The sequence below is a fragment of the Ranitomeya imitator genome, chromosome 6 (assembly GCF_032444005.1).
Source record: "Ranitomeya imitator isolate aRanImi1 chromosome 6, aRanImi1.pri, whole genome shotgun sequence".
NCBI classification, from domain to species: Eukaryota; Metazoa; Chordata; class Amphibia; order Anura; family Dendrobatidae; genus Ranitomeya; species Ranitomeya imitator.
In genome coordinates this window covers 135,110,612-135,125,058 of record NC_091287.1, presented here as the reverse complement: position 1 = coordinate 135,125,058, position 14,447 = coordinate 135,110,612, and the positions used below count along the sequence as shown (strand labels likewise).

The following is a 14,447-nucleotide window of genomic DNA, read 5'->3' as shown; positions in this document are numbered from 1 at the left end:
CTAATCTCTAGAATATACTCCATGTCTTCTGGGTATGATATGTTCTATGAGTCAACAGCCCTTTAAATAGAAACATCTGTTCAAACTGAATATTTTATTTCTTTAGTTGCTTTATGCACAGCATTTACTGCTACGATTTCACCGAGATACCTGGGATAAAATTCCTACACACAATTTTTTTATCTGAACCCTCTGGTTAAGGCAAAGAGAAAGGGAAAGCCTACAAAGCAGCTAGCCACATTGAACACCATTGGAATGAATTTTCATTGCATGGGTTAAAATATCAGTTTCACTATACAAACTGCATTTGTTATTAACCCCTTCAAGACCCAGCCTATTTTGACCTTAAAGACCTTGCCGTTTTTTGCAATTCTGACCAGTGTCCCTTTATGAGGTAATAACTCAGGAACGCTTCAACGGATCCTAGCGGTTCTGAGATTGTTTTTTCGTGACATATTGGGCTTCATGTTAGTGGTAAATTTAGGTCAATAAATTCTGCATTTATTTGTGATAAACACGGAAATTTGGCGAAAATTTTGAAAATTTCGCAATTTTCACATTTTGAATTTTTATTCTGTTAAACCAGAGAGATATGTGACACAAAATAGTTAATAAATAACATTTCCCACATGTTTACTTTACATCAGCACAATTTTGGAAACAAAATTTTTTTTTGTTAGGAAGTTATAAGGGTTAAAATTCGACCAGCGATTTGTCATTTTTACAACGAAATTTACAAAACCATTTTTTTTAGGGACCACCTCACATTTGAAGTCAGTTTGAGGGGTCTATTTGGCTGAAAATACCCAAAAGTGACACCATTCTAAAAACTGCACCCCTCAAGGTACTCAAAACCACATTCAAGAAGTTTATTAACCCTTCAGGTGCTTCACAGCAGCAGAAGCAACATGGAAGGAAAAAATGAACATTTAACTTTTTAGTCACAAAAATTATCTTTTAGCAACAATTTTTTTATTTTCCCAATGGTAAAAGGAGAAACTGAACCACGAAAGTTGTTGTCCAATTTGTCCTGAGTACGCTGATACCTCATATGTGGGGGTAAACCACTGTTTTGGCGCACGGCAGGGCTTGGAAGGGAAGGAGCGCCATTTGACTTTTTGAATCAAAAATTGGCTCCACTCTTTAGCGGACACCATGTCACGTTTGGAGAGCCCCCGTGTGCCTAAAAATTGGAGCTCCCCCACAAGTGACCCCATTTTGGAAACTAGACGCCCCAAGGAACTTATCTAGATGCATAGTGAGCACTTTGAACCCCCAGGTGCTTCACAAATTGATCCGTAAAAATGAAAAAGTACTTTTTTTTCACAAAAAAATTCTTTTAGCCTCAATTTTTTCATTTTCACATGGGCAACAGGATAAAATGGATCCTAAAATGTGTTGGGCAATTTCTCCTGAGTACACCAATACCTCACATGTGGAGGTAAACCACTGTTTGGGCACATGGTAAGGCTCGGAAGGGAAGGAGCGCCATTTGACTTTTTGAATGAAAAATTATTTCCATCGTTAGCGGACACCATGTCGCGTTTGGATAGCTCCTGTGTGCCTAAACATTGGCGCTCCCCCACAAGTGACCCCATTTTGGAAACTAGACCCCCCAAGGAACTAATTTAGATGCCTAGTGAGCACTTTAAACCCTCAGGTGCTTCACAAATTGATCTGTAAAAATGAAAAAGTAATTTTTTTTCACAAAAAAATTCTTTTCACCTCAATTTTTTCATTTTCACATGGGCAGTAGGATAAAATGGATCATAAAATTTGTTGGGCAATTTCTCCCGAGTACGCCGATACCTCATATGTGGGGGTAAACCACTGTTTGGGCACTCGGCAGGGCTCGGAAGAGAAGGCGCGCCATTTGACTTTTTGAATGGAAAATTAGCTCCAATTGTTAGCGGACACCATGTCGCGTTTGGAGAGCCCCTGTGTGCCTAAACATTGGAGCTCCCGCACAAGTGACCCCATTTTGGAAACTAGACCCCCCAGGGAACTTATCTAGATGCATATTGAGCACTTTAAACCCCCAGGTGCTTCACAGAAGTTTATAACGCAGAGCCATGAAAATAAAAAATAATTTTTCTTTCCTCAAAAATGATTTTTTAGCCTGGAATTTCCTATTTTGCCAAGGATAATAGGAGAAATTGGACCCCAAATATTGTTGTCCAGTTTGTCCTGAGTACGCTGATACCCCATATGTGGGGGTAAACCACTGTTTGGGCGCACGGCAGGGCTCGGAAGGGATGGCACGCCATTTGGCTTTTTAAATGGAAAATTAGCTCCAATCATTAGCGGACACCATGTCACGTTTGGAGAGCCCCTGTGTGCCTAAACATTGGAGATCCCCCAGAAATGACACCATTTTAGAAACTAGACCCCCAAAGGAACTAATCTAGATGTGTGGTGAGGACTTTGAACCCCCAAGTGCTTCACAGAAGTTTATAACGCAGAGCCATGAAAATAAAAAAAAAAATTATTTTCTCAAAAATGATCTTTTAGCCTGCAATTTTTTATTTTCCCAAGGGTAACAGGAGAAATTTGACCCCAAAAGTTGTTGTCCAGTTTCTCCTGAGTACGCTGATACCCCATATGTGGGGGTAAATCACTGTTTGGGCACATGCCGGGGCTCGGAAGTGAAGTAGTGACGTTTTGAAATGCAGACTTTGATGGAATGCTCTGTGGGCGTCACGTTGCGTTTGCAGAGCCCCTGATATGGCTTAACAGTAGAAACCCCCCACAAGTGACCCCATTTTGGAAACTAGACCCCCAAAGGAACTTATCTAGATGTGTGGTGAGCACTTTGAACCCCCAAGTGCTTCATAGAAGTTTATAATGCAGAGCCGTGAAAATAATAAATACGTTTTCTTTCCTCAAAAATAATTATTTAGCCCAGAATTTTTTAATTTTCCCAAGGGTAACAGGAGAAATTTGACCCCAATATTTGTTGTCCAGTTTCTCCTGAGTACGGTGATACCCCATATGTGGGGGTAAACTACTGTTTGGGCACATGCCGGGGCTTGGAATTGAAGTAGTGACGTTTTGAAATGCAGACTTTGATGGAATGCTCTGCGGGCGTCACGTTGCGTTTGCAGAGCCCCTGATGTGCCTAAACAGTAGAAACCCCCCACAAGTGACCCCATTTTGGAAACTAGACCCTGAAAGGAACTTATCTAGATGTGTGGTGAGCACTTTGAACCCCCAAGTGCTTCATAGAAGTTTATAATGCAGAGCCGTGAAAATAATAAATACGTTTTCTTTCCTCAAAAATAATTATTTAGCCCAGAATTTTTTATTTTCCCAAGGGTTACAGGGAAATTGGACCCCAAAAGTTGTTGTCCAGTTTCTCCTGAGTACGCTGATACCCCATATGTGGGGGTAAACCACTGTTTGGGCACACGTCGGGGTTCAGAAGGGAAGTAGTGACTTTTGAAATGCAGACTTTGATGGAATGGTCTGCGGGTGTCACGTTGCGTTTGCAGAGCCCCTGGTGTGCCTAAACAGTAGAAACCCCCCACAAGTGACCCCATTTTAGAAACTAGACCCCGAAAGGAACTTATCTAGATGTGTGGTGAGCACTTTGAACCCCCAAGTGCTTCACAGACGTTTACAACGCAGAGCCGTGAAAATAAAAAATCATTTTTCTTTCCTCAAAAATTATGTTTTAGCAAGCATTTTTTTAGATTCACAAGGGTAACAGGAGAAATTGGACCCCAGTAATTGTTGCGCAGTTTGTCCTGAGTATGCTGGTACCCCATATGTGGGGGTAAACCACTGTTTGGGCACACGTCAGGGCTCGGAAGTGAGGGAGCACCATTTGACTTTTTGAATACGAGATTGGCTGGAATCAATGGTGGCGCCATGTTGCGTTTGGAGACCCCTGATGTGCCTAAACAGTGGTAACCCCTCAATTCTAACTCCAACACTAACCCCAACACACCCCTAACCCTAATCCCAACTGTAGCCATAATCCTAATCACAACCCTAACCCCAACACACCCCTAACCACAACACTAACCCCAACACACCCCTAACCCTAACCACAACCCTAATTCCAACCCTAACCCTAAGGCTATGTGCCCACGTTGCGGATTCGTGTGAGATATTTCCGCACCATTTTTGAAAAATCTGCGGGTAAAAGGCACTGTGTTTTACCTGCGGATTTTCCGCGGATTTCCAGTGTTTTTTGTGCGGATTTCACCTGCGGATTCCTATTGAGGAACAGGTGTAAAACGCCGCGGAATCCGCACAAAGAATTGACATGCTGCGGAAAATACAACGCAGCGTTCCCGCGCGGTATTTTCCGCACCATGGGCACAGCGGATTTGGTTTTTCATATGTTTACATGGTACTGTAAACCTGATGGAACACTGCTGCGAATCCGCAGCCAAATCAGCACCGTGTGCACATAGCCTAATTCTAAAGGTATGTGCACACGCTGCGGAAAACGCTGCGGATCCGCAGCAGTTTCCCATGAGTTTACAGTTCAATGTAAACCTATGGGAAACAAAAATCGCTGTACACATGCTGCGGAAAAACTGCACGGAAACGCAGCGGTTTACATTCCGCAGCATGTCACTTCTTTGTGCGGATTCCGCAGCGGTTTTACAACTGCTCCAATAGAAAATCGCAATTGTAAAACCGCAGTGAAATGCGCAGAAAAAAACGCGGTAAATCCGCCATAAATCCGCAGCGGTTTAGCACTGCGGATTTATCAAATCCGCAGCGGAAAAATCCGCAGAGGACCAGAATACGTGTGCACATTCCTAACCCTAACCCTACCCCTAACCCTACCCCTAACCCTACCCCTAACCCTACCCCTAACCCTAACCCTACCCCTAACCCTAACCCTACCCCTAACCCTATTCTAACATTAGTGGAAAAAAAAAAATTTCTTTATTTTTTTATTGTCCCTACCTATGGGGGTGACAAAGGGGGGGGGGGTCATTTATTATTTTTTTTATTTTGATCACTGAGATAGATTATATCTCAGTGATCAAAATGCACTTTGGAACGAATCTGCCGGCCGGCAGATTCGGCGGGCGCACTGCGCATGCGCCCGCCATTTTGGAAGATGGCGGCGCCCGGGAGAAGACGGACGGGACCACGGCTGGATCGGTAAGTATGATGGGGTGGGGGGGGACCACGGGGGGGGGAATCGGAGCGCGGGAGGGGTGGAACGGAGCGCGGGGGGCGTGGAACGGAGCACGGGGGGGCTGGAATGGAGCACGGGGGGTGGAACGGAGCACGGGGGGGGGTGGATCGGAGTGCAGGGGGGGTGATTGGAGCACGGGGGGGTGATTGGAGCACGGGGGGAGCGGACACGAGCACGGGGGGGAGCGGAGCACTGGACGGAGGGGAGCCGGAGCAGTGTACCGGCCAGATCGGGGGGGTGGGGGGGCGATCGGAGGGGTGGTGTGGGGGCACACTAGTATTTCCAGCCATGGCCGATGATATTGCAGCATCGGCCATGGCTGGATTGTAATATTTCACCCGTTATAATGGGTGAAATATTACAAATCGCTCTGATTGGCAGTTTCACTTTCAACAGCCAATCAGAGCGATCGTAGCCACGAGGGGGTGAAGCCACCCCCCCTGGGCTAAACTACCACTCCCCCTGTCCCTGCAGATCGGGTGAAATGGGAGTTAACCCTTTCACCCGATCTGCAGGGACGCGATCTTTCCATGACGCCGCATAGGCGTCATGGGTCGGATTGGCACCGACTTTCATGACGCCTACGTGGCGTCAAAGGTCGGGAAGGGGTTAAACACAAGTCCTTGACCTGATGACACTGGTGTATTTACTTTGAAAAGACTTACAGTGCCTTGAACAAGTACTCATACCCTGTGAACTTTTAAACATTTTTTCAGGTTACACCCACAAACAAATATTTTGTTTGGATTTTATGTCATATGCCAACACAAAGCAGTAAATATTTGTGAAGGAAATGATTCATGGTTTTCTAATTATTTTAAAAATATAAATCTTAAAATTGTGACATGAATTTGTATTCAGCCCCCCGTGAATTATACTTAGTAGGACGACAAATAGCTGCCATTACTCTCGCCAGTGTTTTGGAGTATGTCTCTTCCAGCTTTGCACATCTAGAGGCTGATATTTTTGTCCATTTTTCTTTGCACACTCGATCTAGCTCAGTGAGACTGGATGGAGGCGTCTGTGAACAGTAATTTTCAAGTCTTGCTACAGATTCTCAATGGGATTTAGGTCAGGACTTTGACTAGGCCATTCACACACATGAATATGCTTTGATCTAAACCATTCCATTGTAGCTCTGGCAGTATGTATAGGGTCATTGTGCTGCTAGAAGGTGAATCTATCTAACCTCTAACAAATTTCATGCCAGGATTTAGCTCAATCTACCCTGCCATCAACTCTGACCAGCTTCCCTGTCTATGCATCCCCACAGCATAACGCTGCCACCACCATGTTTGACAGTGCGGCTGGTGTTTTCAAGGTGATGTGCCATGTTAGTTTTCCGCCATGGTGTTTTACATTTGGCCCTAAAAGTTCTGCTATAGCGTCATCTGACCAAAGCACTGTAGTCCATATGCTAGATGTGTCCGCTACATGGCTTTTTGCAAACTGCAAATAGGACTTCTTATGGCTTGCTTTCAAAAATGGCTTTCTTCTTGCAATTCTTCCATAAAGGTCAGATTTGTGGAGAATATGACTAACAGTTATTCATAGACAAATTCTCCCACATGAGCTGTGGATCTCTGCAGCACCTCCAGAGTGACCATAGACCTCTTGGCTGCTACTCTAATATTAGGGCTCTCCTTTCTTGGGATGTCAGTTTAGGTGGACGGACATGTTGTGGTAGGTTTGCAGTTGTGCCATTTGGGCTATTTTTTTTTTATAACCTAACCTTGCTTTACTCTTTACTAATTATGTGACTTCTGGAGGCAATTGATCACTCAAGATTTTATTTAGGGGTATCAGACTGCAGGGGGGCTGAATACAACAGCAAGTCACAAATTTCAGATATATATTTTAAAATATTTAGAAAACCATGTATCATTTCCTTTACACTTCAAAAATACCTGCTACTTTGTGCTGATATAGCACATAAAATTCCAACAAAATACATTTAAGTTTGTAGATGTAACATGAAAAAAATTGTGGAAAAGTTCACGGGATATAAATAATTTTCAAGGCACTGTATATGCACAGTGTGACATGGCTTTTAAAATTAAAAACATCAGCCTCATCAGGTCTAAGAAAGCCATATAATAAAGTATACAGTTTATTTCTGTAAACTGTATCCATCACCAGATTACAGAATTCAACGCACGGGCCCACATTTATCAAAAATCACTTAATTTGCATTGGCATGCTCACTTCAATTCTGCCACTCCATATTTACCAAATTTCACACCTTAATAAAATTGGTGAAACTTACGCATGTACTGCACACGTCGGGTCTCCCCCTTTGATGTAGGCTTTGGGCTTGAGCCCACATCTTTTCCGGCACACATCAGCTGATTTCAATAGCTGACTCGTGCCCCTAACAACTGCGGGTGGCATTTTACATGATCGCGTCAGAAAAGCGTAACTAATCCCGCTCATGTCACATGACCAAAGGTCGCTGATGGGTTGGCAAGACAACTCGGGGTCTGCAGGATAGCAAGTGAACATTTCTGCTACACAGTGCAGGGCTCCCTGCTCTAAGTAGCACAAGCAATCGGATGATCACAGCTTCTAGTCTCTTATGGAGACTACCGAAGAAAGTGTAAAGTAAAAAAAAAGTTTTTAAAAATATTAAAAAATATATATATGTAACAGTTTAAATCATCGCATTTAAAACAAAAAATGTAAAAAAAATACACCTATTTGGTATCACCGTGTACAGAATCAACCGATCTATCAATGTATAAAAAGAGTTAATCCGATCAGTAAACGGCATAACAAAAAAAAGAAGTAAAAACGCCAGAATTACCTTTTTTTTGATTGCCGCAACATTGCATTAAAATGCAATAATGGGCAATCAAAACACCACATCTAAACAAAAATGGTCTCAATAAAAACGTCAGCTCACCGCGCAAAAAATAAGCCCTTACCTGGAACAAGATGAGGATGCTACAGAGACGCTACAAATGGACACGCTATAGGTCTTCGAAAAATGCAGATGCTACAGGTCTCGGAAAATGACGCCATTGTTAGTTTATTTTATTTTTTTAAACAATCTTTGGATTTTTTTTTCTATCACTTGTATCTACAAACTTGAAATGGCCTGGAGAATCACAAAGGTCAGTTTTAGAATTTGGTGAACATCGTAAAAAAAAAAAAAAAACAATTGTAAAATTGCACTTTTTTTTGCAATGTCACCGCACTTGGAATGTTTTTCCAGTTTTCCTGTACACTATATGGTAAAACCAATGGTGCCATCCAAAAGTACAACTCGTCCTGCAAAAAACAAGCTCTCACATGCCGTATTGACGGAAAAATAACAAAAAGTTATGGCTCTGGGAAGAAGGGGAGCAAAAGACAAATGTAAAAATGAAGGAGTGAAGGGGTTAAATAGCAAACTGGAGGTGGGCAGCTATGTTCTTTTTGGAGAGTAGTGGCTTTCTCCATGCAATCCTCCTATGCAAAGCACTATTTTTCAGTGCCATACTGATGGTGGACTCATTAACATTAGCTAATGTGAAATAGCCCATTTGTTGCTTAGAGGTTAACTTAGGTTGCTTTCTGACCTCACAGACTATTACATGGCCATGGCCAAACATGTTGGCAACCTTAAAACTGATCCAGAAAATGAAGAATTTCTCCCAGAAAATTATTGCAGTTACAAGTTTATTTAATGTGTGTGTATTGGAACAGAAAGGAAAAAACTGAGAAAAAAGGCAAATTGGACACAATTTTACACAAAACCCCAAAAGTGGGCCGGACAAAACTGTTGGCAAACAAATTTGTTTCAAGCATGTGATGCGCATTTAAACTCACCTGTGGCAAGTAACGGGTGTGGGCAATATGAAAATCACTAAATAACAAAAGCCGAACTAGTAAGAATAGCTAGCTGGAAGAAGAGAACCATATATAAAGATTAAAATTAGAACGTCATTACCAATCCATAAAAAACAGTAATAGAAAATAAAAATAGCATAAAACAGGTAGTCACAGAGTGCCCAGTAGCAGGGGGGACCCAAATACTATCCAAGAAAAGTGTGCTTGACAGGGTCATCTATGCCAGAGCATGGTAAAGAAATTCTGTGTACACAGGCAAGGGTTAATAGTACAGTGGAAAAATCATGTATCCAACTTAAGAAGGAAGGCAGTACAAATAACCTGTAAAAAAACAAGCAAATGTTCTGGTACAAAAAAATGATATTTAGTATAGAAGGTGATAGCGGCTATGGAAATTACATGACAGAGGAAGAGAAAATGGCTATAGTGGACCAAGTGCAAGGGTGCATATATCATTGAGTGGATAGACCGGGGCGCCCCCAGAAGAAGCTTATGGCGAAACACACGTCAGGGTAAGAAGGAAAATCCGGTCTATGCACTTCATCTGGTTCTGTGGTCTTTGGGCTTAAGGTATTGTGCTTTATACTTTCCACTTGGTATATTACCGAATTTTACTGTGGGATTCAACCATGGCCTTCATATATGGCTTCAGAAGAAGATTTGACATGGGATGATTTATGCACCCTTCCACTTGGTCCACTATAGCCATTGTCTCTACCTAAATGCTATGGCAGGAGACCCAGGAAGACCACAATGCTGACTGCCACGGAAATATAAAAAAGCTACACTGCATATTGCCAAAATGTACGTGAGTAAGCCAAAGTCCTTCTGGGAAAGCTTCTTCTGGACAGATGAGACTGGCATGAAGGCATTGAATGTGTGCAAGGCATCATGAAATCTGAACATTATCAAAGGATTTTGGGTCACAATGTAGTGTCCAATCTCAGAAAGCTGAGTTTGTGTCCTAGGTCATGGGTTTTCCAGCAGGACAATAACCACAAACATACCTCAAGAAGCACCCAGAAATGAGTTGAAACAAAGCACTGGAGAGTTCTGAAGTGGCCAGCAATGAGTCCAAATTAAATGCCATTGAACACCTGTGGAGAGATCTTAAAAAATGTATTTGTGAGAGACCTGCAGCAGATCACAAAAGAAGAGTAGTCCAATATTCCAGTTCCGTGTTTTAACAAGTTTGTTGATGGTTACAGGAAGTGATTGATTGCAGTTTTTCACTCCAAAAGCTGTGCAACCAAATATTAAGTTGAGGGCACCAACAATTTTGTAGGGACCATTTGGGGGGTTTTGTGTGAAATTATGTCCAATTTGCCTTTTTTCCCCTCTGTTTTTGTGTGTTGTTCCAGTACACACAAAGAAAATAAACATGTGTATGTGCATAACAAAAAAAATGTGTAATTGCAATAATTTTCAGGGAAAAATATTCAATTTTCTGAAACAATTTCAAAGGAGCCAGCACATCTTTGTTGTTCGACCACTTCTAGGGGGAAGGTTACAATGGTCTTTAAGTTCCTCCATTTGTCCGATTATGGATTGGTTGAGAACAAACTTCTAGAGATGGTTTTGTAACCTGATGAGCATTAATAACTTAGTACACATCAAACATGTGATGTGAAGATCAGATTAAATAAAACAGGTCATCCACTCACACTGGACTGTCATCCCAAATATATGAAAAAATATGGAAAATTTTGAAGGTTTCACAAACATGCAAGCACTTACAATTGTGTAAAAAACCTTTAAAAAGGCTGTTCATGCTCAGAAACCCTCCAATGTGGCTGAATTACAATTATGCAAGTATCAGTGGTCAAAAGTCCTCCATATTATTGTAATAGACCCATTGCCAGTTATCACAAATGCTTGAATGCTGTGGTTGCGGCCAAGGGTAGCCCAACCAGTTATAATGTTTAGGGGGCAAACACTTTTTCAAACAGGGCCCTGTAGGTTTGGATTTCTTTTTGCCTTAATAAAGACCTTTATTTAAAAACTGCATTTTGTGTTTGCTTGTGTTATATTTGCCTAATATTTAAATTTGTTTGTTGATCTGAAAAATATTTAGAATTGAGAGTCCTCAATGGTTGATACCTTTTAATGGCTAACTGAAAAGATGGTAACAAATTGCAAGCTTTCGAGACTACACTGGTCTCTTCATCAGGCAAAGACTAAAACAAAATCTGAAGAATCACATATTTATGCACAACATAGCACAGAGAAAAAATAAGGGGGAAAAACATGGACCTGTGTAGTGTCAAAGGCTTGCAATTTGTTACCGTCTTTTCAGTTAGCCATTAAAAGGTATCAACCACTGAGGACTCTCAACTCTAAATATTTTTCTATTTACTGGCTAACACGGTACAAACATATATATCTTTTGTTGATCTGAAACATTTAAGTGTGACAAACAAGCAAAAGAATAGGAAATCAGGAAGGGGGCTAACACTTTTTCAAACAACTGTATATGTGTTGGGGAGAAATGCAGCATAAATATGCAACTCAATAGGACAGAATTAGGTGTCTAGTTGTAGGTGGTTATAAAGACACTTATGGTATAGAAAGCAGTAACAAACAATTCATAGGTACAGAAAGTACTTAGGAATGTTCCAGAAAACTAAATATACTCGTACATGTTTCTTAAGACACCAGATATAGGAAAAAAATATTGAAAAGTAACTTGGGGCACATTATAATTAATATAATCAATATTACAACTAGCGATACTGTTTCTTCTCTATTTAGGGTGAACTCTGTAGTGTTGCATGATGCTCATTAGGCATTAAAAAATGTGGCATTATGTGGTCCCAAAAGTAAAACTCAAAGTTTCAGATTCCAATGCAAATTCCACAACAGCCCCAGTAACCAATGTGCATTTTATGGCAATACTGTTCTGTTTCATAGCAGGTGAACCTTTGGCCCTACACACTGGCACTAAAGCCCAGTACTGACTACAAGCTCTATACTTTCTGCAGTCACATTATTATGTGGACCATTATCAGACACACATTGAACATCATCCAATAATTCTTTTTAATTAGACTTGTTAAACATACATTATTGACCTGACACATGTTGGCGATGTGGAAGAGATAGAGGTAATATGATACATATATGGTGGGATTGCAGTAGAATCAAGCCATACTGGGAAACATTTTTTTACTCTTTGGTTACAGGTAGGAGTTTGGAGTTCATCCCTAAGATTGCTCTTCTTTCTATTTTTCCCTCCTCAATTGGTTCTCAAAAGAAAAATAGTCTCCAATTTTATTTAACTGCAGTGAGGTCAGCGATTCCAAGACATTGGAAAACACCCCATACTCTCCTAATGTCGGAATGGTTTGCCGAGATGGTTAATATTTGTAGGATGGAAGAACTCACAGCCGAAAGCTCTGGACGCGGTGATAGTTTTAGGAGATTGTGGAGCGACTGGATCCTGTTTCAGGACTCAGTGGATTTCTATAAACTATTCCAATAGATGGGTTGTTCTCTCATGAAGTGTTTCTGGGTTGTTGTTGTGTGTTTACCTCAAGATTGTCACCTCATTTCCCTCATCTTTCCCTCTCTCCCTTTTTCCATACCCCTTCTCCCTGTCCCCCCTTCTTTCACCTCTCTTCTTCTTTCTTTTAACTTATTTATATACTTTTTTCTCATCTCTTTCCCTCTTTCTAACATCTATGTTGGAGTTTTCAGAATAATTTGCTGATATTAAAATTTAGGTAGTTTCTTTTTTGCAGCTGCAACGTTCAGCGACCTGTTTAAATTTCCGCATGATTATTGTTATCATTACAAGTTTTGTTAAGTCCTGCGCGACTTATTTGATCATAATATATTTGCTCGTATGTTATGTTTTTTTTTTGCATTTTCAAAAATTAATTAGAAAAACAAATTGAACATAAGATACATTGTTGAGTAATAGACAAAAACATTTGCAATCTCTTGTGCAGTTTTGAATGCTTAAACAGGATTGGATGTGCAAATGTGTAACACAAGTAAAAATAATAATAATAATTTTATTTATATAGCACCAACATATACAGGGGGCATGTACAGACAATAGACATTACAGCATAACAATAAACACAGTTCAAAACAGATACCAAGAAGAATGAGGGCCCTGCTCGTACGCTTACAAACTATGAGGAAAAAGGGGAGACACGAGAGGTGGATGGTAACAAATGCACATGAATTCTGAATGTTATCAATGAATGTATCTAGAATCGAGTTGCAGTCATGCGGCCGCAAACTCTGTGCACACCTTCACCGGTTACGAAGTTAGGCTACTTTCACACTGGCATTTTTTGCCAGACGTCGCAATGCGTCGTTTATGGCAAAAAATGCATCCTGCAAAGTTGTTTGCAGGATGCGTTTTTGCCCCATAGATTAACATTAGCGACGCATTGCGACGCTTTGCCACACGTCGCAACCGTCATGCGACGGTTGCGCCGTGTTGTGGCGGACCGCCGGGAGCAAAAAACGTTACATGTAACGTTTTTTGCTCCTGACGGACCGCTTTTTCCGACCGCGCATGCGCGGCCGGGACTCCGCCCCCACCTCCCCGCACCTCACAATGGGGCAGCGGATGCGCCGGAGAAATACATCTGCTGCACCCGTTGTGCAGTGCTTCAAACGCTAGCGTCGGAATCTCTGCCCGACGCATTGCGACGGGGAGATTCCGACGCTAGTGTGAAAGTAGCCTTAGTGGCAGTTCAGTCCATCTGCTCAAAATTTTTGTGAACTTTACAGGGCGCTTTTGGAGTATAGAAGAATAATAAAATTATTTTTTATTTTTATAGCGCCAACACATTCCGCAGCACTTTACAACACTATAGGGGACTTGTACAGACAATAAAGACATTGCAGAATAACACATAACTCAGATACCAAAAGGAGTCAGGGTCCAGCACGCAAGCTTACAATCTATGAGGAAATAGGGGACACACGAAAGATTAATGGTAAAATATTCTTATACTGTACAGTCCTGCAATAATATAGTAAATAGGGTTTGTACATAATGCTGCACGAACTGGTCACCAACCAGTATGTGTAAAGTACAGACACAGAGGGCTATTAAGTGCATGAAGGGTGTGAACAGATCCCGCTAGGGCCATGATTTTGAAGAAAATTTTGTATGGGAAAAACATGCTTAGATAAGTGAATGGAAGCAATAGGCCAGTCTAAAGAAATGCGTTTTTAGGCCATGCTTAAAACTGTGGATGTTGGAAATGAAGTGTCAAAAGAATTGGTGCAGTACGCAAGAAGACTTGGACATGGGAAAGTGAGATTCAGATTATTGAGGATTTTAGTTTGAAGTCATTAGCAGAACGAAGGGAACAGGTAAGGTAGTAGACTGAGAAGAGCGATGAGATGTAGGGTGGTGCTGAAGCCTGGAACGCTTTGTGGGTGAGGGTGATGTTTATATTGAACTCTGTATTGGATGGGTAATCAG

At 41.4% G+C, this 14,447-nt stretch overlaps 1 protein-coding gene across 4 annotated transcripts in view; it reads right to left on the bottom strand.

The window, feature by feature from the left end:
* The window catches only part of ULK4 (unc-51 like kinase 4), a 941,213-nt gene that overhangs the window by 287,531 nt on the left and 639,235 nt on the right, over positions 1-14,447 (bottom strand). The window lies entirely within an intron of this gene.